Here is a 23,371-nt window from a genome sequence, read left to right on the forward strand (position 1 = left end):
AGGCAGGGTGAGGGTTAGAGCTCCGGGTGGGTTGCTGTAAGATCTGCCTAGAGTTGTTCTCGTCCCTTGCACAGACCCGAGCAGAACAGACTGCCCACAAGGAGCGAGGTATGAACCAGCATTTCCCTGAGCTATGCATCAGAGCATGTACATTCCCCAGTGTACCTTTCATTTCATCTTCTCCTCCTCCTCCACCACCACCTCCACAACCATCTCCATCACTACCATCCTCACCAGCTCCCCACCACCACCTCCACCTCCATCACCTCCACTACCACCACCACCTCCACCTCCACCACCTCCATCACCACCACCACCACCACCACCTCCACCACCTCCATCACCACCACCACCACCACCACCACCACCACCACCACCACCACCACCTCCATTACCACCTCCACCACCACCTCCATTACCACCTCCACCACCACCTCCACCACCACCACCTCCATCACCACCACCACCTCCACCATCACCATCACCTCCATCACCACCACCACTACCACCTCCATCACCTCTATCACCTCCACTTCCACCACCATCTCCACCACCACCACCTCCACCTTCTCCTCCTCCTCCTTCTCCTTCTCCTCCTCCTTCTTCCTCTCTCTGTCTCGTTCTCTCTCTTGCTCTCACTCTATCTCTGTCTTTCTTCTTTTACAACCCTTCATTCACCCTCCAGCTTCCAGTCCCTTTTTATCTTGGATTAGCCTCAAAATATGAAGTCTTAGGGTAAGTGCGGTATCATGTGCCTGAAACTCCAGCACTCAGGAAGTGGGGCATGAGGATTGCTAGAAATGTGATGCCAGTCTGGTCTATATGGTGAGTTCACAGTCACCAAGGGCTACATAGTGAGACTCTGTTTCAAAAACAAACTCACTGGCAGTGGTGGTGCATGCCTTTAATCCCAGCACTCAGGAGGCAGAGCCAGAGCCAGGAGGATCTCTGTGAGTTCCAGGCCAACCTGGTCTACAGAGCAAGTTCTGGGACAGCCAGCACTACACAGAGAAAAACCCTGTCTCAAAAAGCAAAAACAGAAACAAACAAACAAACTCTTAAGGGGTCTCTTTCAGGGCATTTCTCCCCACAACTTCTGACCTGTGACTATTGGTCTCTTGCTCAGGGTTCTGGGTGCTGGATAAAGCCTTCCTCAGAGCAGAGAGCAGCTGAAGCCCTGGGCTGCTCTCCCAAGGATGCTTTCCAGCACCAAAATCAACAGCCTCTCCTGGGAGACTCAAGTTGCTGGGCTGAGTCACAGGCAAAGATTCCATCCCCATTACGACACTCCCACTGAGGACATTCCTGGACCCCGCCTACCTGCTAATGGGAAGAATGCTTTTCCAGTGGCAAGCAGATCTGACCAGATGGCCAGGCAGAGCAACTAAATTTTAAGGAACTAAAAATTATCTGGGTTTAAGACAACAGAGAAAAAAATAAGACTCCAACAGCCTTGGCAGTTTCTTCTCTAGCTCCTGAGCCATGATGGCTGCTGCTGATGCATGAATGATAAAGTTGGCCTCTGGAGCATTTGAACTAATGCACAAAGGGAGAAATCAGTTTACCACACAATTCACAGGCACGTGTCACAATCCCTATCAGAAATGGAAAATCCCCACAGATGTGCAGATGTAACCGGAAAGCTTCCACCCAAGCTGGGTGCCTGAGTTCAGAATTTGAAGCCAGATTCCATCTCCCCAGTCTTAGGGAAGAGGACACACATCTGCACTCCTCACCAAGTCTGATGGGATATGACATCCTTTAGCCTTGCTGGAGGGGAGGGCCTCAGAGGATCTCCTTCCTGAGTTGGGACATAGTCATGGGAACTACAGAGAATTTGTTGATGGAAGTTTCTAACCAAAGGTCTCTTGTTGATCCTAGGACAGAGGACATAATCCATGTCCCCAGACCCTGTACCACTGACTAGCTCCCCAAAGTCCTTGGCGATGGGGAATTGTGAAGCGCTCAGAACTCAGGGAGGTTACCTTGAACTCCATTTTAATAATCTCCACCTTCTATGACTATAAGTCATCTTTTTTCATTTAATATCACTCTCTATGTGTGTGTATATGTGCGTAGAGAGATATGTAGATATAGGATGCATATATAGAGATATGTGTATATATATGTAAATATATATATATATATATATATATATATATATATATATATATATATTTCTTCTCTCTCTGCCCCCTCCTTTCCTCCCTCTTCCTCCCCCTCCCTCTCTGAGTCTGCTTCTCTCTTTTCCCCAGGGAGATTATGCATTCAGGTTGGCCCCAAGGTGAACTTGAGTGTTCCCTTTACACTGAAGGTGAAGGGCCTTGGCTCCCAAGCGGTCTACAGCTGCTCTGACCTGTTACAACCACAGTTTTGACTAAGGAGTATGCCACTGAACTGTGGGGAGGAGTCAAGGGGAGATGGCCCACCATATCCAGATCATACCACAGTAGGGCTACCAATCACATCCCACTGGGAAGAAGTATAAGGCCACCTTATAGTAGGCCTGTGTGCAGCCCTGCAATTGTGACCTTCGCTCCCAGCAAGTGCCACAGAGTCCAGGGTCTCCAAAGTCACAATGGCAGCACACAGACCCTCGCAGGGTGGCTAAGACGGTAGGCAGGAAAGAAAATAAGTTAAAAGGGACAGAAGACATTCTAAAAAATGCATGCAACAGATAAATGTGATGTTTTTAAATAATGACACCCTTCACAGGAAAGTCTGGAAGAGGCTTCCTCACATCTTCCCAGACCTACCCAGAGTTCCGATCTCCTACACCTGCCAGCTCAGAGGTGAACCCTGGGCCCCAAGGACTCAAGGAATCTAGACAGCTAAGACTCACTCAGGAGTTAAGAGAACAAATGCCAAAGGGTCTTCAGCCAACAATGACTTCACATTCTTGAGAATAAACTATTGACCAGATGCATGAAAAGATCCGCGTGCAGAAATGGTGGACCACGGAGACAAAAGGGATTCTAAACCTGAATGTTTGCCACGGCAAATCCACCTCGTGGGACTTTCTAGCTCCCAAGCCCCAGTTCCCTCAAAGCAGGGACGTACCTACAGAATTGATGAGGCTCTAGGTTCAGCCCCAAGGACAGTGTGTCCTTGGCAGACACTGCCAGCAAGGTAAGGCCCTCAGGCCATGCTGACTTGGCTTCTGACTCCAACGTGTGTCTGGAAAAACATTTCTCTGTACTGGCAAAAATATTCTTTCTATCTGTTTTAAATTTAAAAGACGCAAATGTCATGGGGTGATCAGAAAACATAATTCTACACCGAGTATGTGTTTCCCAGCACCTGACTCTGTATCCATCATGCAGCTGGCATCTACAGAGAATAAAACTGAGGTGGCAATGAGGGTGGGGCATGGTGAAAGGCAAGGGGAACTGGGGACTTGCCGCTGAAGATTCCTGGTGACAGAGCTGAGCCGGGTATTAATAATGCACTCACTGCTTTTCTTGTTGCTATGACAACTTAAGAAAGGAAGAGTTTATTCTGGCTCGTGGTCTGAAGGGACACAGTCCATCATGGCAGAGAAGGCATGGCAGTAGAAATGTGAGGTGGCTGGTCACATGACATCCACAGTCAGGCAGCAGAGAGAGGTGAACGCTGATGCTCAGTTTGCTTCCTCCTTTTCCTTGTTATCCATCCAGGACCCTGTGCCATGGAATGAGCTGCCTGCATTCAGGGTGGGCCTTCTCTCCTCCCTTTAACCCAGAGGCAGGTCTCCTAGGTGATTTCAAATCCAATCTAGTTGATGATAAAGACAAATGGTATTATGATACCTAGCACTGATCAGGGATCCCAATAAGGAGTTGGTGGATGAATGAGTGAGTGAATAAATGAATGAATGAATACAGTGTTGAGACAACCCTTGGTAGTACCTTTTCCCCTTAGGGATCTGAAATGCAGGCTTAGTCACCTTTTCTGGTGTATGTTTACAGTTAACACTAAAACTAGTCAGTACCTCCTCACCTAATCCAGCTACTCATCCCTCAATGTGACTGTTCTCTGAGTACACAGACCAATAGCACCAGCATGGGGCCAGACACAGGTTCTGTGCCTGAGGATCACTGTCCAGCCAACCTAGCAGCTCCCAGCCCAGTGAGGGACCCTGTCTGAAGAGCAGTAGAGGAAGCCTGACTTCCAGTTCTGGCCTCTTCATTCACATGTGTCCAATGAACAAAGTGACCCAGCAAAACAATCTCAGGCCCCTCTTTCCCTTGGTCAAATGCCAGCAGTCATGATGCTCCCTTGCAGATGTCCCCTGCTGGTTCCTCATTTCTTGTGTCCTCTGCCCCCATCCCACTTCTGGCCATTTGTACCCAGAAGTGAGGTGTAGTTCCTGCCACAGAGTTCTGTGCTGGCGATCCCTCCCTCCAGCCTTCTGCCCATGCCTGTTCCTTACCCCAGAGATAAAAACAAGGTTCTCTAAACAGCTGTCTAGTTCCTTTCAGAGCCCCATGCCTGCCGGCTCATGTTTCAGACCCACAAACCTGTCTGCATCCTCTCCTATGTCTTTGACCATTCCAGCCCTTTCACATATGAGGGGCAGGGTTTCCCTTCCCTGGTTCCCTTCAGGACTAGAGCATCAGATTCTATGTGAAATTTAACTCTGATATCTTCCCCTCATGGTGGGTCCCAAAGCTCTCACCTGCTTCATCTCTGAGCCATCGGTCCTTTGTGTTCATGGTGATGAAACTGACTGGTCAGTCCTCACTTAGGTCTTATCCCTCCTGAGACCTGGCACTAGCCATGCTCCTTGGGATCTTGTCATTGATTGATTGTTATCCTGTAACTGACTGCCAAGGCCCAAGTCTCGCATTGCTCATTTGTTATTTTCCTCACCAAGTAATCTATCTTTAATGGACAAGAAGCTTCTAAGATGCAGTTCTCCTGTCTTGGCCATGTTTTTATCCTCAGCATCTAGTACATTGTCTAACATCTAGCATGTGTTCAATGAATGTCTGCTGAATTGAGCAAATAGTACTTGCAAAAGAATAACCATAATAGTAATTATATTTATTGTGCCCACTGTGAACACGCTGCGAACAACGGACCCTCACTGTCCCAGCAGTCTTTGGAATTGAGTGTCATTACCATCCTGTTACATGAACCAAAGGAAGGGGTAAAGGAAATGTTCCATATGTTTGTGTACTTTTACTTTATTTTTATTTATTTATTTGCATGGTATGGTGAGCACATGTAATACCTATTTACATGTATGGGAGCACACGTGAGGGTTCACTTGTTTGTGTGTGGGCAAGCATGTGGAGGCCAGAGGTTGATGTCAGGAGTCTTCCTAAATTGTTCTCCACTGTATTCCTTGAGGCAGGGTCTCTCAGTAGAACTCAGAGCTCACCGATTTGGCAGTCTATCTAGCCAGCTTGCTCCTCTGCTCTACTTCCTGAGTGCTAGAATTACATGTTAGCTGCCACCTGTGCCTGATGTTTATGTGAGTGCTGGGGATCCGAACTCCAGTCTTCACACTTAGGCAGCAACCCCATTACCACCTGATCCATATCTCCAGCCTAATGGCACACTTTTAGCTGACAAGAGTCCTTACTACAGTATTATTAACTAATAGAGTTATTACATAACTAATAGAGTGGTGGAGAGTTATGTGAGTGTCTCTGTAACATTCATGGCTATCTGGTGACAATCAGAAACCAGACAAGACAAGATAAATGTCAACCCTTCAAAGCTGACCTAGAGGTTGAACCAATAACCAGACAGATACATAAGCAGATCAATTTCTTAATACAGACATTTGCATTATAATATCAGCTCCTTGGTGCACGTGTGAATCTGTAGGGTAAATACTTAGAGGTTACAACTATATCTGTCCTTAAAAGTCTACTGCCAGATTCTGCCTGAGAAAAAAGGTCAAGGAATAACTATAAAGAGAATTTGATAGAAAAACAAATCTGAAGAAGGCCTTTGATTTAAGCAGCCATGTCAATACACTTTTACTGACTCTCTTAGAAGAGCAGGCTGGAGTCTTTAGCCAGCATCCAAAACGAAGAGAAAAAGATTTCTTAGTGCTTGTATGTATTTTTGCCTTCCTGAGATTCTAAAATTCACTCAAGAACAATGTGGTTTTGTGGGATTAGTTTATCAGATAAGAAATTTAACTGTGTTTATAAACATTTGCTTAAAAATCTCCGTTTTCTCCAAGTTTCAGGCACATTGCTTTGCCATTACTAGAAAACTTGTAAAAGTTTCAAATGCAACCAGCAGAGATGAAGCCATTACTTTCCATGCATCCTGAGAACAGAACTAAAGGCCATGGCTGCTGAGAAATAATGAAGAATATACCATGAGACAGAACTGGATGACTGCATGTAGTCCTTGATGATGGAACGCTAGGATGCCAAAATAATTTTAAAACTGCTCAATCCTGGGCCACTGAGATGACACAGTGGTAAAGACACTTGCTAACAAGCCTGGAGACAGAGTTCAGGCCTCAGAACCCACATGATGGAAGGAAAGAATTAACTCCAAATCATCCTCTGACTTCCACACATGTACACACACACACACACACACACACACACACAATTCTAAGGTCCTTTGAATTGTAGATGGGTTTTTCTTCTTGATTCATGAGAAGATACAGGTCATAAAAGCTATTAGTAAGACAGAGAAGAAGGACACTTCTGCCTGAGGCCTTGGGTTGCATCCACAGGCTTACCACAGGCTGTACCCTCACAGGCTTACCACAGGCTGTACCCTCACAGGCTTACCACAGGCTGTACCCTCACAGGCTTACCACAGGCTGTACCCTCACAGGCTTACCACAGTCTGTATCCTCATAGGCTTACCACAGTCTGTATCCTCATAGGCTTACCACAGGCTGCACCCTCACAGGATTACCACAGGCTGTACCCTCACAGGCTTACCACAGGCTGTACCCTCACAGGCTTACCACAGGCTGTACCCTCACAGGATTACCACAGGCTGTACCCTCACAGGCTTACCACAGGCTGTACCCTCACAGGCTTACCACAGGCTGTACCCTCACAGGCTTACCATAGGCTGTACCCTCACAGGCTTACCACAGGCTGTACCCTCACAGGCTTACCACAAGTTATACCCTCACAAGCTTACCACAGGCTTACCATAGGCTGTACCCTCACAGGCTTACCACAGGTTATACCCTCACAGGCTTACCACAGGCTGTACCCTCACAGGCTTATCGCAGGTTATACCCCCACAGGATTACCACAGGCTGTACCCTCACAGGCTTACCACAGGCTGTACCCTCACAGGATTACCACAGGCTGTACCCTCACAGGCTTACCACAGTCTGACCCTCACAGCTTACCACAAGTTATACCCTCACAGGCTTACCACAGGCTTACCATAGGCTGTACCCTTCACAGGCTTACCACAGGTTATACCCTCACAGGCTTACCACAGAATGTACCCTCACAGGCTTACCAAGCTGTACCCTCACAGGCTTACCACAAGTTATACCCTCACAAGCTTACCACAGGCTTACCATAGGCTGTACCCTCACAGGCTTACCGCAGGTTATACCCCCACAGATTACCAAACAGGCTCTACCCTCACAGGATTACCACAGGCTGTACCCTCACAGGATTACCACAGGCTGTACCCTCACAGGCTTACCACAGGCTGTACCCTCACAGGCTTACCACAAGTTATACCCTCACAGGCTTACCACAGCTTACCATAGGCTGTACCCTCACAGGCTTACCACAGGTTATACCCTCACAGGCTTACCACAGAATGTACCCTCACAGGCTTACCACAGGCTGTACCCTCACAGGCTTACCACAAGTTATACCCTCACAAGCTTACCACAGGCTTACCATAGGCTGTACCCTCACAGGCTTACCACAGGTTATACCCTCACAGGCTTACCACAGGCTGTACCCTCACAGGCTTATCGCAGGTTATACCCCCACAGGATTACCACAGGCTGTACCCTCACAGGCTTACCACAGGCTGTACCCTCACAGGATTACCACAGGCTGTACCCTCACAGGCTTACCACAGGCTGTACCCTCACAGGCTTACCACAAGTTATACCCTCACAGGCTTACCACAGGCTTACCATAGGCTGTACCCTCACAGGCTTACCACAGGTTATACCCTCACAGGCTTACCACAGAATGTACCCTCACAGGCTTACCACAGGTTATACCCCCACAGGCTTACCACAGGCTGTACCCTCACAGTCTTACCACAAGTTATAACCTCACAGGTTTACCACAGGTTGTACCCTCCTGCTAAGGTCTTTGGAACAGACAGTGACAGCCTCTTCCTGAGTCAGTCTGTCCAGCCACCACTGTCCCTGCCTCCTTCCAGCTGAGCCCAGGTCAGTCTGTGAATCCACGCAATGCAACAGAAGTTGGGAAGCTACTGGTCCACCAAGCATGATGTTTATGTAGCTCAGAATCTCCAGAACTCCAGGCAAATGCTTGCTAGATCAACCTTTAAAATTTTACTAACTGAAAAACTAGGAGACAGCTCAATAGCAGAAAGAAAGCATGTCTGCCTCCCAGGATGCCTGCAGACTAGGCATACATTCTGCAAACACATTCACAGTGCACTGTTTAGTGAAATCCATGGACAGGATGTCCACAGCCCCCAGTGCGAGGTCTGCCTAGTGGTTCTTGGCATTAACATGTTGGTGCTGGTGTGCAATTAAATCACCATGGACTTCTGAGAAGAGAAGTCACACTCATTACAGGCTGTTCCAAACATGGGCAAGGTGAATAGAACACAAGTGAGTCTTTGTTTACCCACTGCCCAGTTTTGATAACCCAGATCAAAGCTGAGCTAGAGCCCAGAGGTGTCACCATGCCTTTTAGTACAAAAAAAAAAGGCAAATAAATGAGCCATCTTGTTCTGATTTATGCTGATCCATATGTAAACATCTTCAATACCTTTGTCATTCTAATTTCATACCGCCTGACATTTGTTGTAACAATGAAGCCAGAGTTTGCTGTTCTGGGCCTCTCTGGGTGGTTCCAGTACACACTGAGCATTAGTAGTCAATGGACCGGAACCGCAGCTGCACTGTGACCTCCTAGTGGTCCTCTAGGACAGCTGCACATCTTATTGATCCTTTGCTGGCTGAGTGGCCTGCTGCAGAATGGGCAGCTGGGCAGAAATGCAGAATCTTGGGCCTCAGCAGCTCTGACCAAGACGACTTTCACTTTCAAGAGCCCCTCGGATCATTAAGACAGGTCTGGTGGTTTCAATGAGAACGGGCCCCCATAGGTTCATCTATCTGAATGCTTGGTCACCAGGGAGTGGACCGGTTTGAAAGGATTAGAAGGATTAGGAGGTGTGGTCTTGTGGAGGAAGTGTGTCACTGGGGGTGGGCTTCGAGGTTTCAAAAGCTCACTTCAGGCCCACCCTGTCTCTGTGTCTCTGTCTCTCTCTGTCTCTCCCTCTTCTCTCTCTCTCTCTCTCTCTCTCTCTCTCTCTCTCTCTCTCTCTCTGGATCAGACTATAACTCTCAACTACTGCTCCAGCACCTGCCTGCATGCCATCATGCTCCCCTGCCAAGATGATAATGGACTAAACCTCTGAAACTGTAAGCAATCCCCTCCCCCAATTAAATGCCTTCTCTTACTAGAATTGCCTTGGTTATGGTGGTCACAGCCACAGAACAGTGACTCAGACAGAATGTCATATGATGCCACTTTTAAGTCATTTTTAGTTTGGAAGACCCTTTGTTTGCCATTTTTTTTTTCAACATAAAGGACAATGTCTGAAAGCATTTTGCTGTGTTTTTGTCCCATCTACTGGGCTGCAAATCCCAGGTGAAGTCATCTGTGTTCGTGCCTTACCCCCTCTCCACACACACACAGAGGATAAGGGTAAGAAAAGCTGTTTCCCAAGAGTTAAACAGTCACTGTCCCCCAGAGAGTCTCTTCAGGCCCCTGAGCTAAGTCTCCCTGAAAGGAAACAAAGACAAACCAGCCTACTTCCACCCAGAGCCAAGAAGAGGAAGTCCTGGTTCCTCAGGATGATGGAAGCACATGGCACCCCGCTTCTTTATGTGTCTATGTTCCCTTCCCATCTAGATAGAGCCTGGGCTCTCATTTGCTTTGAAGATGCTTTTCCAGTCTCCAATTAAAAAGTCTTTGGAAAGCAGTTGACCTATATTTACTGTAACCAGATTTTCCAAATAAAATTCTAAGCACATGGTCTGATAAGTATGTGTGGACTCACCACTTAAAAACAAATCATGCTTGTTCTGTGCCTGTTTCAAAAGGAACCCATGTTCTTTTTAGAGACTTAAGAAAAGCCAAAGAAGAAACAAACAAACAGAAAACATCTTCAGTATGACCCAGAAATATATTTTAATACGTATTTCTTCTCAGTTTTTATCGACAACAGGTAGCTTTTGGTAATTGAGTATCACACTGAATAGATCATTTTTAATCCTGAACTTTACAATTAAATACATGTCATAAATATTTCCCTCTGCCCCTGAAGATTCTTTATAAGCCTTTTCTTAATGGATGTACAATATCCTATTTCTGTATATACCATAATTATTTTACCTACTACACCTATCATTGAACGTTGGACTGTCATCATTTTTTTCTTGCTTTTATTAAAAATACTGTGAAAAGCATTCTTGTACATATATCTTCACACACACTTCTGAAAAATTCATAGTATGGCCAAGGAGCAAAAATATTTCACAATAGAATAGAAAGTGTTATAATTTTTGCTTGTGAGCCTAGCCTTTAACAGCTGAGCCATCTCTCCTGCTGGGCGGCGGTGGCGCACACCCTTAATCCCAGTGCTTGGGAGGCAGAGGCAGGCGGACCTCTGTGAATTCAAGGCCAGCCTGGTCTACAGAGTGTGTTCCAAGACAGCCAGGGCTCCATAGAGAAACCCTGCCTCAAAAAAACAAACAAACAAAAAAATAGAAAGTTTTAAATCTTTGCATGAAAGCAGAATGCCAATTTACATTTCACACTCATTTTTCAAAATTCCCAGAGAAAATACACACTGCCATTTCCAGATGGAAGCTCTTCCCATTCACAGATCTGGTTGCTGCCCTGACATGCTAATATTCAAGAGAAGCTTTTCTTTCCTTTAGAGCTGTTTGCCCCTCCCCCAGGAGATCCCCCAGGCCTCTGAGCCATTTCTCAAGAAGAAACCCTTCCCTAATACCACCCCACTCATTGCAAAGCTAAGCGCTCACTGCCATGCTCAGCGTCAGCTCTTCTGTCTCTGAACCCCAGGTGTGCACCGTGCCCTCTCCTCTCTGTGCAGCTCTGGAGTGAAAGGCCCAGCTGACCACCTGTCACTGGAATCAGTAACCCACAGGAGAAGCCCATGCTGACAGGTACTATCCTAGGACAGATCCTGCAGCCAAGGTTCCTGTGCTCTGGGCCCAGAAGACCCTGGACATCACCAGCTCTCAGTGATGCTGGCAAGGGGTGTCCAAGGGGAAAGGAAGTAAACAAGTGTCCTGATTCAGAACATGGGGTTCATGGAAGAAGGGAGGGAGGTGGGGTTCAGACCCTGAGATTTTTGTAACCATGTTGAACTATACACATAACTACGGCCCAAAGAAAGGTCTCTGCCATGTTTCTTTGTTAGGTTAATCGATGTAGGCATGCTCAGGGACTACCCTCCAACACACACACACACATACACACACACACACACACACACACACACACACACACACCTCTTGTAGGCTCAATGTGAAGAGATGGTTCATGGCCTAGAGGGTTACATGTTGCCACGGAAGCCATCTACAGAGAGAGCCCCACTGCTCACTAGGCCCCTGGCCTCCCCATTTGCTCCTGGAGCCCCTCCTGTACTGTTACTGTACTTCTCCCACAAAGATCCTGTGGTACACTGCCCAGGCCCAGCCTCAGGCCCAGTATGCAGGTTGTTTTCTGCCAGGAAACCCCTTTCAGCTCCCCATCAAATCCCCCCTTGTGTCTCATTCTCATGATCTCCTGGGACAATCCCTGTCCCCCAGCCAGTACCCCCAGGGAACAATGTTTGTTTAGCAATCTTTTCCAATTGCCTAGAATACTCCTGGCCAGTAACAGCTCTCAATAAACACTTACTGAAGTGAGGGAAGCCACTAAGTGGGTGAACTATGGGTTCTTCCACAGGAAGGAGATAAAGTAACCTCACCCACAATCACTCACAAGTTTCTTTCCCTAAGAGCCCCACCAGCCCTACTTCCAGAGGTCCTTCGGTTCCATCCCAGAAAAATGGTCCTCTTTGCAGCCAGTCTCAGGCTGCTACAGATCTGGCTAGAGCTACTGGCTAAAGCTCTGACTATGTTAGACATAAGGCCTTTCAGGGAGTAAGCCTCTTAGAGATGGTTCTTCAGTTCTAGTTGGGAAGGGCTTGCCAACCCTTTCCCAGCAATGTCTGCCTCCTCCTTCCCTGCCATTTAACGACTAGCTGTCCCCAGCCACAAAGCCAACAGGGAGTTAAGCCTCAGTCCCTTTTCCTGCACAATATATAGCTCCACCATGGAAGAGCTCTTTCCAAAGCATAAAAGGAAAAAAAAATGTGAACTGCTGCAGAGAATGTTCAAAAACAACAGCTCCTTGCAGACACCAGCATCATAAACACCTCTCTGAAGCATCCCCCTCCTGCACCAAGCATTGGCCAGCACTGAACAGACAATGCATACTTCTGGAGTAGATTCAGTCTTTCCATGAGCTCTGTTGTTCTTTAATGAGCAATTTGTTGTGTATGTTAGCTAAAGTAAAATCAGATCCTGGCAAGGATTACCAACACTTTGAAATCAAAGGTAAAAGCAACATCTTTGTGTGTGTGTGTGTGTGTGTGTGTGTGTGTGTGTGTGTGTGTGTGTGTGGTTATTTTTGCCTTCATGTATGTCTTTACACCTTGTGTGTGCCTATTGCTTGTGCCAACCAGAAGAAAACATCAGATCTCCTAGAAACTGGAGTTACAAAGAGTTGTGAGTCATGTGGGTGCTGGGAATTGAACCCAGGCCCTCTGGAGGAGTTGAGCCATCTTTCCAGCTCCAGAAAGCAGCATCTTTATAAGCAGTGTTCTGGATTTCTCTTGAGCATCAAAGAGACCCTCAAGAAATCCTTGCCTGATACTCAGTGGTCTAGGGTAGCTTTTGTGTTAGCACACTTGTAGACATATGAATTCACAAATTGTTTTCACGGACTCTCAAAGGAATGCTTCCCAAAAAAGTCTTCCCTGACTTACCATGGGATGATGTTCTGATAAATCCACTGTAAAATAAAATTGTCCTAAGTCAAAGTGTATTGAATATACCTAACCTGCTTACTGCCCCAGGACAAGGAGCCCAAGGCATGACACCAGACCACAGCTGAATCAGAAGTTTTAGTAAAAAATAGACACTGTGGACAGAAACACAGCAGGTAAAATCCCAGAAAGAGACTCGCACCCCTGAAAGAGAATAGGATCCTTTTATCACAAAAGATGTTACCTGGCCTTGCCTCCTGGACCTATTGTGTGGGGTCCGGAATATTTAAAGAGGTAAGAGGTGGGAAGCTTGAAGTTTTGTTAGGTAGTAAGCTTTAGAACACCATTTGCCCTTTCTAAGATTGGCCATTGTGGCGAGGTGCCGGGGTCATCAGAGTTAGACCATGTAATGCTAAGACAGTTGACTGGCTCTTCCTTGAGAAACACTCCCCAAGCTCTTGGGTGTGTCCTTCTTTTGGAGAGCTTCTCTTGCTCTTACCTCTTGTGCACACAAGCATTTTTGTACAGTGCTAGTCATCATCAAAGTTTTCACAAACACAGCTTCTAAACACACCGAAGGGAGAGCATTGTGGGTTTGAATTTTCTTGAGCATTATTCATTAATTCATTAGAATCATGACACAGCCACATACACACATTCCCCGCTCATGTGCATGCCTAGCGGCCACATTCAAGATAGCGGTGTGAGTCCTAAGAAGGCTCACTTTGACACAGTCGTGCCTCCACACTCACACAGAAGAAGGGAAAAAAAGAAAAAGAAAGAAACCAGTGTTGTTTGGCTGTTGGTCATTTTCATTTCTCCTTTGATTTAGTTGGAGCTACAAGCCGGTCAAGCTCTCTGTTACTAAAGTGTTAGCCACAGCACAAAGCCGAAGGTTAGCGGCAGCTCTAGAGACAACTCGGAGGAACCAAAACTATCTCACAGTCTCTTGAAAGTCTGCCTTGGTGCTCTCAAAATTATTTTCAAAGTTCCCGGTATTTTTGAGAACATGCTTCAAGTAGGTAGGAAGTATTTGAACTAACTCTTTTATCTTTTATTAGCAGAGGATGTTCTAAACAGTTAGAGACTGCAGGGATCTCAAGGCACGGGTCCACAAAAGCCCAGGAAGAGAGGAGTCCCGGCAGGGCTCCGATGTTGGAGGACACAGAGGACATCTGCAGGAGCCTTGGTCCAGCCAGCTCTGTGCATGCACAGACACTGTAGCATGATTTTCCTGGCACTGGAAGGCTCATTCCCCAGACCTGAGAACATCCTCTCCAGCCTGACTGTGGCTGCGGCTGCACTCAGCTGGAAGAGGGGCAAGCTGAGGCCCCTGGTGCATTTAAATCTCATAATTGGAACTACGGTTTTCATTGTCTTTTTTTTTTTTTCTAAGTTAAACTCGTGAAGATGTGTTCTTACATGGTGAGCACAGGACATTTGGTACCCTGAGGAGCCACGCATTTTCTAGGCCACTTGGTCAGCTTGCTGCCGGAGAAGGATGCAGGAGTCCTAATTGATGAAAAGGTAGGGACCAGCAAGATGGCTATACAGGTAAAGACACTTGCTGGCGAGCCTGAGGACCAGAGTTCGATCCCTAGAACCCACAGAGTGGGATGAAAAAAACTAACTCCTACAATTTCTCCCCTGACTTTCATGTACATGATATAACACATGCACACCCTGGACCTACAAACATACAAAATAAATGAATAAATGTAATTTTTACAATTTAATAGTAAGAAGGAGGCCTATTCCCTCAGCCTTGCTGCATTAACCTCAGGGAAGGTTGGCTGCTATGGTACACAACTGCCTTTCCCAAAAAAATGTGACTCAATCATTTTCTGACTGAAGGTTGGCAAACTTATCCTGAAAAAAGAGAAACAGCCTGTGTTTTAGGCTCTGTGAACGTCCTCTGTCTTACAATCTTCCTTGTTGGTTTGTTGGCTTCTTTGATGCTGTTGTTTACAGCCTGTACCATGTTTTAAATCCTACCTGGCTCCAGGGATAGACAAAAACAGACTGCAAGCTCAGCAAAACGGTGGGCCAAGGTCCACTAACCACAGCCTGGGGCCCAGGGCAATACCCATGCTGAGGCATGCATTTCCTGCCAGAGTGGGGCAAGGGACCAGAGAGGGGGAAGTTAGAAGTCGTAGGCAAGTGAGGAAGCGTGGCTGGGTGGGCAGCATCTCAGTCCTGGACCCAGGCGGGAAAGTCTACAAGGCTTGACTCTCATTGAGATTCATCAGCAACTTTAGCTTGTTCGGACCTCCGAGCAGAATGAAAGGACAGAGTACCATTTCCCCCTTCAGAGGAAAGACTGGCATCGTACTGTCATGACTGGGTTCTCAAGCTCCGGGATGCTCTTTGTGAATGGGAGCCACTGTGTGCAAAGTGTCACCCAGACTTCTTCACGCCACCCTGTGAACCCCAGGGCCAGGGACAGAAACAAGAGTGAAAAGAGACTCTCTGGCTGCTGCCATCCCATAAAGAACGGTGCCTCCACTAACCCAGGTGTCTTGTGTCTTCCTAGGCCTGCACCTGGAACAGAGGAGAGGAGAGAAAGGGTTCTGAGTCAAGACTATAAGCCCAGGCTGGGGAGATGGATCAGCAGTTAAGAGTGTTTGGCTGCTTTTGCACAGGTCCTGAGTTTGGGTCCCAGTACCCACGTTAGGTGGCTCACTACCATCTGTAACTCCAGTGCCGGGTGATCCAATGCTCTCTTCTGGCCTTCATGGGCACTTACACTCACATACATACATATACACACACAAACACTCAAGAGCACTTACTCTCACATGCACACACACACACACATTCACTCACACACACAGTTAAAAAAATAAATCATAAAACAAAAAAAAAAATGAAAATAACTCTAAACATTCTGTGCCCCCTTAAGATTGCTTTGTGTTGATGGGAATTTTACATCATTCTTAGGTCTCTTCCTAAAGACATTTGAGAACAGCGTGGACATTTGAAAGCATCCACCAAAATGTGTTTTGTCTTTACGGCTGGCTCAGAATCTAGAACAATATCTGTCACTTGTAGACACTTAGTAAAGAGAGGGAAGGAGAAGGGAGAAAAGAAGGGGGAACTGGGAAGGAAAGGACAGACAAAGGAACAGGAAAAAGGTGTGGGGGAAGGACAGAGAGAAGGAAAGAGAGAGAGGGGGAGGAGAAGGAAGGAGAGGGGAAAGGAAAGGGAATAAAGGATGGAGGAGGATGGAGAAAACAGGAGCAAGGGGAGGGGTAGGAGGAGGGGAAGAGTGGGGTGGGAACAAAGGTTAGCCTTACTTGAGTAGTAAACACTGCCATCAGGGTATCTGTGACTACTCATGTTTTCCAAACACTAAAAGAAGTCAGCCCTTCCCAGCCCTGTCACTTGAAAGCAATGTATGACCTTGCTGAAGTTTCTTCTTACCCACAGCGTATGGCTTGAGCTACAGCCGTAAGTGTGGAGGACTCCAAGGGTACAAGCTCTTTAGAATACTGACGCGTGGTCCTGATTTTGCAAGGAACCTCACAGGGACCCACTGGTGCTGTCATTGTGCCGCGTGACCCAGAGCGCTGACAGGCTCTGCAGGCAGTCACCCTAATGAGTTACTTTGCGTGAGCCGCTACAGTCTGCACGGATGGCAAGGCGCACAACCAAGTCATCAGGCCCCAGATGAAGTGTCAGTTATGAGGATGCTGGCAATCAAAGCCTGCCTCGAAGCAAGGACAGATGCTGTGAAAGCACTCTGCAGGCAAGCTCACTTGGAGAACATGGGGTTTGAAGCAGGAGCATACTGTTCTTTTTTGTTTAAGGTTTATTTTATTATGTGTGTGTGTGTGTGTGTGTGTGTGTGTGTGTGTGTGTGTGTGTGTGTTCCAGTGCCATGTGGGTGCAGGTATCCATGAAAGCCAGAAGAAGGTGTCAGATCCTCTGGAACTAGAGTTACAGGCAATTGTGAGCTGCCCAATGTGGGTGCTGAGAACCAAACTTGGATCCCATGCAAGAGCAGTAAGCACTCTTAACCACTGAGCCAACTCTCTCCCTCTCTCTCTCTCTCTCTCCCTCTCTCTCTCTCTCTCGTAGCTGTTTACTAAATTGGCACACTCTATGGGAGCCTTGAAGCGGGTCTCTCACAGGCAGAGCAGATGGAACACTAATGTCAGGGGTGGAGTCACGAGTCCCATGGTAAGGACCAGCACCGCCTAATGGGACAGCAAATCTCCCTGGAGACTCATGACCTTGAGAACAGAAATGCTGTCGGGAGGGGGGGGGGAAGGGAGCCTCCACTCAAGATGGGTCTGTTACCTGCAAGTCTCTAGGGCAAACAAACAGGGAAACAGCACAATGTTGTTACAGCCCAAGTCCACAGGGTGATACAAACACAGGGTTTTTCTAAATAGTGGAGCACCACTCTCTAAGGGAGCTTAAAGTGTTCTAAAGTTAAAAGCTAAAGGCTCTGATTCTGACACGGAATTTGGAAATATTTTTTAACACTTCCCTGCAATTCTTATACGCAGCCATGCTGTTGGTATGTGTGTACCATATACTATTTGAGGAGTTAATAAGATTGCCTTGTTTGTTTGTTTGTTGATTGTTTGTTTCATTTATTGCTGCTTGGCTACTCATGTAACCTTGAGATCTGGATTCTCCAGCCTCTACCAATGGCACCCCTGATCACCCACATAATAATGAGGATGCATTAGGAGTTAGAGACCACAGAGGAAGAGTGTTTTCCTCATGATTACCACAGGATTAGGAAAAGAAGTTGCTAGAGTTGTGATCTACACTGTCGCCCCAAACCCCCGTGTGTGAAAGGCTTGGTCTCCAGCGGTGGTGCACAGGGAGTTGTTGAGACCTTCAGAAAGTGAGGATAGAGGAAGGAAATTAGACAGTTGGAGCTGTGCCACTGAAGGGGACAGAGGGATTCCAGCTGCTCCCTCACTCATTGCTTCCGGCCACCTTCTCTACCACACACTGTCACCACGATGCCCCGTGCCGCCGGTACACAAAAGACCCAAAGAGCATGGCCGGGAGATGACAGACAGAAGTGTGAAACTGCAGAAATAAATGCAGAAATGCACCTTCCTCCTCTAACTCGGCCACATGAGGGGTTTGGCCATAGAAACAACGCTAGCTAACACAGAAGTGTGAATTCTTAAGAAAAGAATTCATGGGGAAAGGAGGGGAAGTAAAGGAGAGGAGAAGTAAGAAGTGAGGGAAGGAAGTGAAGGAGGAAGAGAGGAAGTAGAGGACAGTGGTGAGGAGGAAGTGAAAAATGGTGACAAGAAGGGAGGAATTAGATAAAAGTTAACATAAAATGGCTTTGTTTCTGTAATCCGTGCCTTGGACCTCTGAAGACCACAGGTCACGAACCATCACTCACTCTTGAAGAAACTGAACATCCAGTCAAGACAGCATCCTTCCCCCCCAGAGTTTCCCAGGCCGGACTCCCTCACCCCCCCTTTTTCTCCCCACAGGTAGGCACTCACCCTCTCTGTGAACCTACCCTTCCCTCCCTGGTCGTGTTATTCCCAGTAAACCACGGGCTCAGACAACTGGATTCCAGCACCTTCCAGGTGCTCTTTCTGCCCCTTTCAGGACCTGTACTCTCCCAGGGTTAGCGGCTGGCACGAGGGAGCAGCAGCGACTAAAGAGAGAAAGGGGTACAGGAAACATCTCAGTCAGAAAGGAAACACAAGATTAAGAAAATCGTAAGGGATTCAGCTTCAGGACTCCCAGTACTCTAACCCTCTAGAGACTGGAACGTTCCTGAAAAGAAACCCATGATTGGCGCTTGTCTCCAGTCCATTTGGCAATAGGCCCTTTCCTGGGACACATCTGGGCAAGGGACACGTGCAATGCACTTGTAGGTTCACCCAAAGAGTATGCATCAGGCATCTCCTCTGCAGACGCTGCCCTGAGCAATGGCTGAACACCGACCACCCCTGCTACACGGCACTTACTCAGCAGACATGTTCCCTTTACCCTCTCCTCTGCCCTCCTTTGGATATCTTCTCTCACTCAAAACATCTAAAGATTTTTTGGGAAGCAGGGTCAATTCCTGACAGGAGTTCTGGCATGGTTCCCACTCTTAGGACTTCAGGGGATTCTTGGCCATCATTCAGCTGGCCATATTAGGTAGTGCTGCCGAGGTTACGCCATCGGGCATCTAACGCAAGTTTGCCTCTGTTTGTCATTTGGCCCCGTAAGCCTCCCTAAGCCACGCTGCCTCTTCATGGGTAAGGAAGCTGCACCATGATTGGCTACATGGGCAGAAGGAAACAAAACTCAGTGCCTACACAGGCACATGCGTGTTCTCTTCCTTTACACATGCCACCTGATCGTTGTCACCCTGACCTTCTGGACCAACCCTGCTACAGGACCATGGCCCTGGACCATAGTCTTACACCTTCCTGTGTAAACATCAAGTCTTCTGCACTTTACATAGAAGACTAGCTGTGCTACCAAGGCATGGCCAACTTGACCAAAAACTGGTACTTCAACAAAAGTATCTTTTACGGGCTGGGCACATGAGCAGTCATCACTGCCGAGGTGGCTTAGGTCACTTTCATGAGCAAATGCTGTCTTTACAGAGAAGGAAGCAAATCAATCCAAATGGGGGACAGGCTCCAAGTTGGCTTCAGAGAGTACGGGAGGGCAGAGTGATTAGGACAGGGGGGAAGAGATACCAAAAGTGTCAGCAGGAGGGGGGATGAGACCAACGGTGTGGACCAGTGGTGAGGATGCTGGTCCTGCTTGGTTGCTAACTCTTTTCTCCTTTGTAATGGTGAGTGTCAGGAGGTAACATCCACTTCAGTCTCCATGAAGAGGGTGCAGGGGAAATCTACCAAAGCTGCAGATACTTTGTGGGATTCCAAAACCAGGAGGGTGGCAGAGGAGGGGAGCTCCGGCCAGTTTTACCAAGACCTCTGGGAAGAGTATGGCTGCAGGTGGTATTTATAGTTGTACACGCATGTTAACTTAGTTACCTGAGTGTTCAGCAAGCAAGAAGTGGTGGCATTTCTGGAAAAGGCAAGATTGTTTGACAATATTCATGCAGAAGTTGAGTTTCATGGGAAAAAAAAAAAAGAAACATCACTCCACAGACACTGTATATATTTCCGTGTCTGCAGAGACTGAGACAGTCAGGTCATGTGGGAATACTGCTATGGTTGTAACAGGCCTCCATAAACCAAGTATTGAAAATACAATCCCAAAACAACAGTACTGGGAGATGGGGCCCTCTTGGATGAGTTAATATTGTTATTACAGGAGTGGTTTTACTGTGAGGAGAAGAGTTTGGGGACTCTAGCTTTCATGCCCCCTCCCTTCTCTCCTCTTTCTCTCCCTCTCCTTCTCTCTCTTCTCTCTTCTCCCCTCTTCACTGCCCACTCCATTCTTGCCTTCCCATCTTCCACAATGGATGACACACTAAGGAGCCCTCACCTTACTGCTGCCTAGAGCTTGGACTTCTCAGCTTCCAGAATTATGAGGAAATACGATCTATTCTTTCTAAATTCTTATGCAATCTCTGAATTTCTATTATATCAACACAAATGGACTCTAGCAGACGGTGACTAACCTGAGGTGACTATGGAAGACTTTGACTGTGGACAGACCCAGGGTAAAGAGGTTCTTCCTACTGCTTTGGGCAGAGAGCAGACAAGTGTTTACATTCTTCTGAAAAGTATTTCCTACCCTCCAACGTGCTCCATCTACATGATTCCCACAAAGGGGATTATTTTCCATGGCCCATCCCTCTCCAGGAGCTGCAGATGTTAGATGTGGCATCCAGTTGCCGAATGGTTAGTATCGTGGTTTGAATCTCCAAGTTCCCTGCAGGCTGATGATTTGAGAACTTGGTTCCAAGCTTTGTCCTGGTTTTTGAAAGGCTGTGGAACCTACAGGAGCTAGCCTGGCAGAAGTGGGTGATTGGATGCTGTCTGTGGAAGGTCTGGTCCAAACTGGCTCCTGTCCCACTCTCCATTTCCTCCACATTCTCCAATAGCCTCACCTTCTCCCCCTGATAGAATGAACTCTCTGGGACTGTGAGCCAAGACAAGCCCTCTCCCACTTAAGTTGTTTCTGTCAGATGTCCTGGACACGGCAATGTGAAGGTGACCCATTCAGCTGTGGTCCTGTAGAAGGCTCGGCTAGCTGAGTACAGAGGATCACAGCATGACAATGAGGAAGGAGAAAGGATATTTGGTGGATCTAAGTCCACAGCTCAGGTTATTCCTGAGTCCTATCTGTGTTCTTGTCCTTAGACTGTAAATAGCTCAACTTCCTAGGAGAGTTGACCATAACTCGCCATCACAGTTCTGTCCAACACAGTCAACATGAGCCCCCAGATAAAGAAGTCCAAGAGCCCCGTGGAGAGAGCAAATATATCTAAAGCTTGATGAGCCTGGACCTTGGAGCATAGTGTGATCATGGGAATCAGCACATCCAAATGGTCTTAGAAGAAGCCAGGCTGTAGGAAGTTCCCCGACATTGGGAATCCTCCTCAGAGTAATATTTTCTTGTAACGCATCATTGGTGGGCATGGCTGCCACAGCACTCACCCACCAGCTCTTTAGACAGGAGTTGACCACGAAACACATCAGAAGGCCAAGGGCATTCGTTGTGACCCAGGGTGACCTATAATTTTACCCAATGAAGAGAATTTACCCAGCATTTAAAAAAATAATAAATTAGACAATTCAACCAGCAGTTCCCCAGCAAATCCCATTCTTGCTGCTATAACCCAGCACAAAGTGCACTGAGGGTTCCTCCCTGTGGCCCTGAGCTGGAGCTGAAGCATCTGGCATCCAGGGAGAGCTGATCACTGGGAGTTAAGCCCTGGAGAGGCGCCATTGACAACAGAAGCCAAGAATGTGTCCAAGTCCGGAGACACATCGCAGCTCATTAGCCAACAGCCTGTATTTCCTAACCACCTATGCAAATATTTGTGCCTCCTTCTTTCCCCTGTGATCCAGAATGATGATAAACTTGTGGGAAATGCATAAAGCAGTTATCTAGACAAAACTTTTCCTTGTACTGATCTTTCCTTGAACTAATATCTTTGACAACTAATTGCTAGAAAAATGAAGTCCCTGAGAATAATGATTTTTCCCCCACTCAGAGTCTTTTGGATTAGGAAAACAAGTTTATGTATAGTCTCATCATTCCACAGCCTATAGACTCATCACCAATTAGCAAATCCAGTGCTTCCAAAGAAAGTATCTGTGCCTAACCAAAGAAGCAAATAAGTCAGTTCTTTGGCCTCCTAATGGGCAATTTAAGTTGCTGCACCATGAGAACAGGGAAACAACCTGAGTCAGTCAGGGAAGGCTATAAGGAAAGATTCCCAAACCTTGGTGGTTGTGGTAGTTTGAATAGGAATGGCCTACTCTATAGGCTCACAACTTGAATGCTTGGTCATGCTACTTGAGAAAGATTAGGAGGCGGGGCCTTGTTGGAGTGGGTGTGGCCTGGTTGGAGAGAGTGTGTCACTGGGAGGGGTGGGCTTTGGGGTTTGAGATGCTCAAGCCAGGTCCAGTGGTTCTCTCTCCCCGATGCCTGATGATCCAGATGTAGAACCCTCCACTCCTCCAGCACCATGTCTTCCTGCATGCTGTCATGCTTCCCATCAGTCTGATAATGGACTAAACTTCTGAACTGTAAACCAGCCCCAGTTAAATGCTTTCCTTTACCAGAGTTGCTGTGGTCATGGTGTCTCTCCACAGCAATAGAACATTGACTAAGACAGTGGCTTAAACAAGTCTGAATCCTTTGTTCCACATCTAACACAGAATATCAAGGTACTCCACTTACCACTGTCCCTTAGTATAGGCTGAGTCACTAGGCTGATACACTCCAATAACCTATTTTAAGTACCATCGGGAAGGGCAAATGTAGGGACCATCACATAGGGTCTTACTCTTTCCACCCAGAAAATGTACACACCATTTACTTCTCATCAGCCAAAGTTGATCACAAGGGGGATATACCCCACTCCAGGTGAAAAGTGATGTAGAATCCTACCACATACTTGGAACCAATGTAAACTAGAAATACTTGGCAAAGGGTATTAGAGAGAGGATTCAAGGGTTAAAAGCTCTTGCAGAGGACCTGAGTTCAGACCCCAGCACCCACTTCAGACAACTTACTA

This window comes from Onychomys torridus, chromosome 19 (genome assembly GCF_903995425.1).
Source record: "Onychomys torridus chromosome 19, mOncTor1.1, whole genome shotgun sequence".
NCBI lineage: Eukaryota > Metazoa > Chordata > Mammalia > Rodentia > Cricetidae > Onychomys > Onychomys torridus.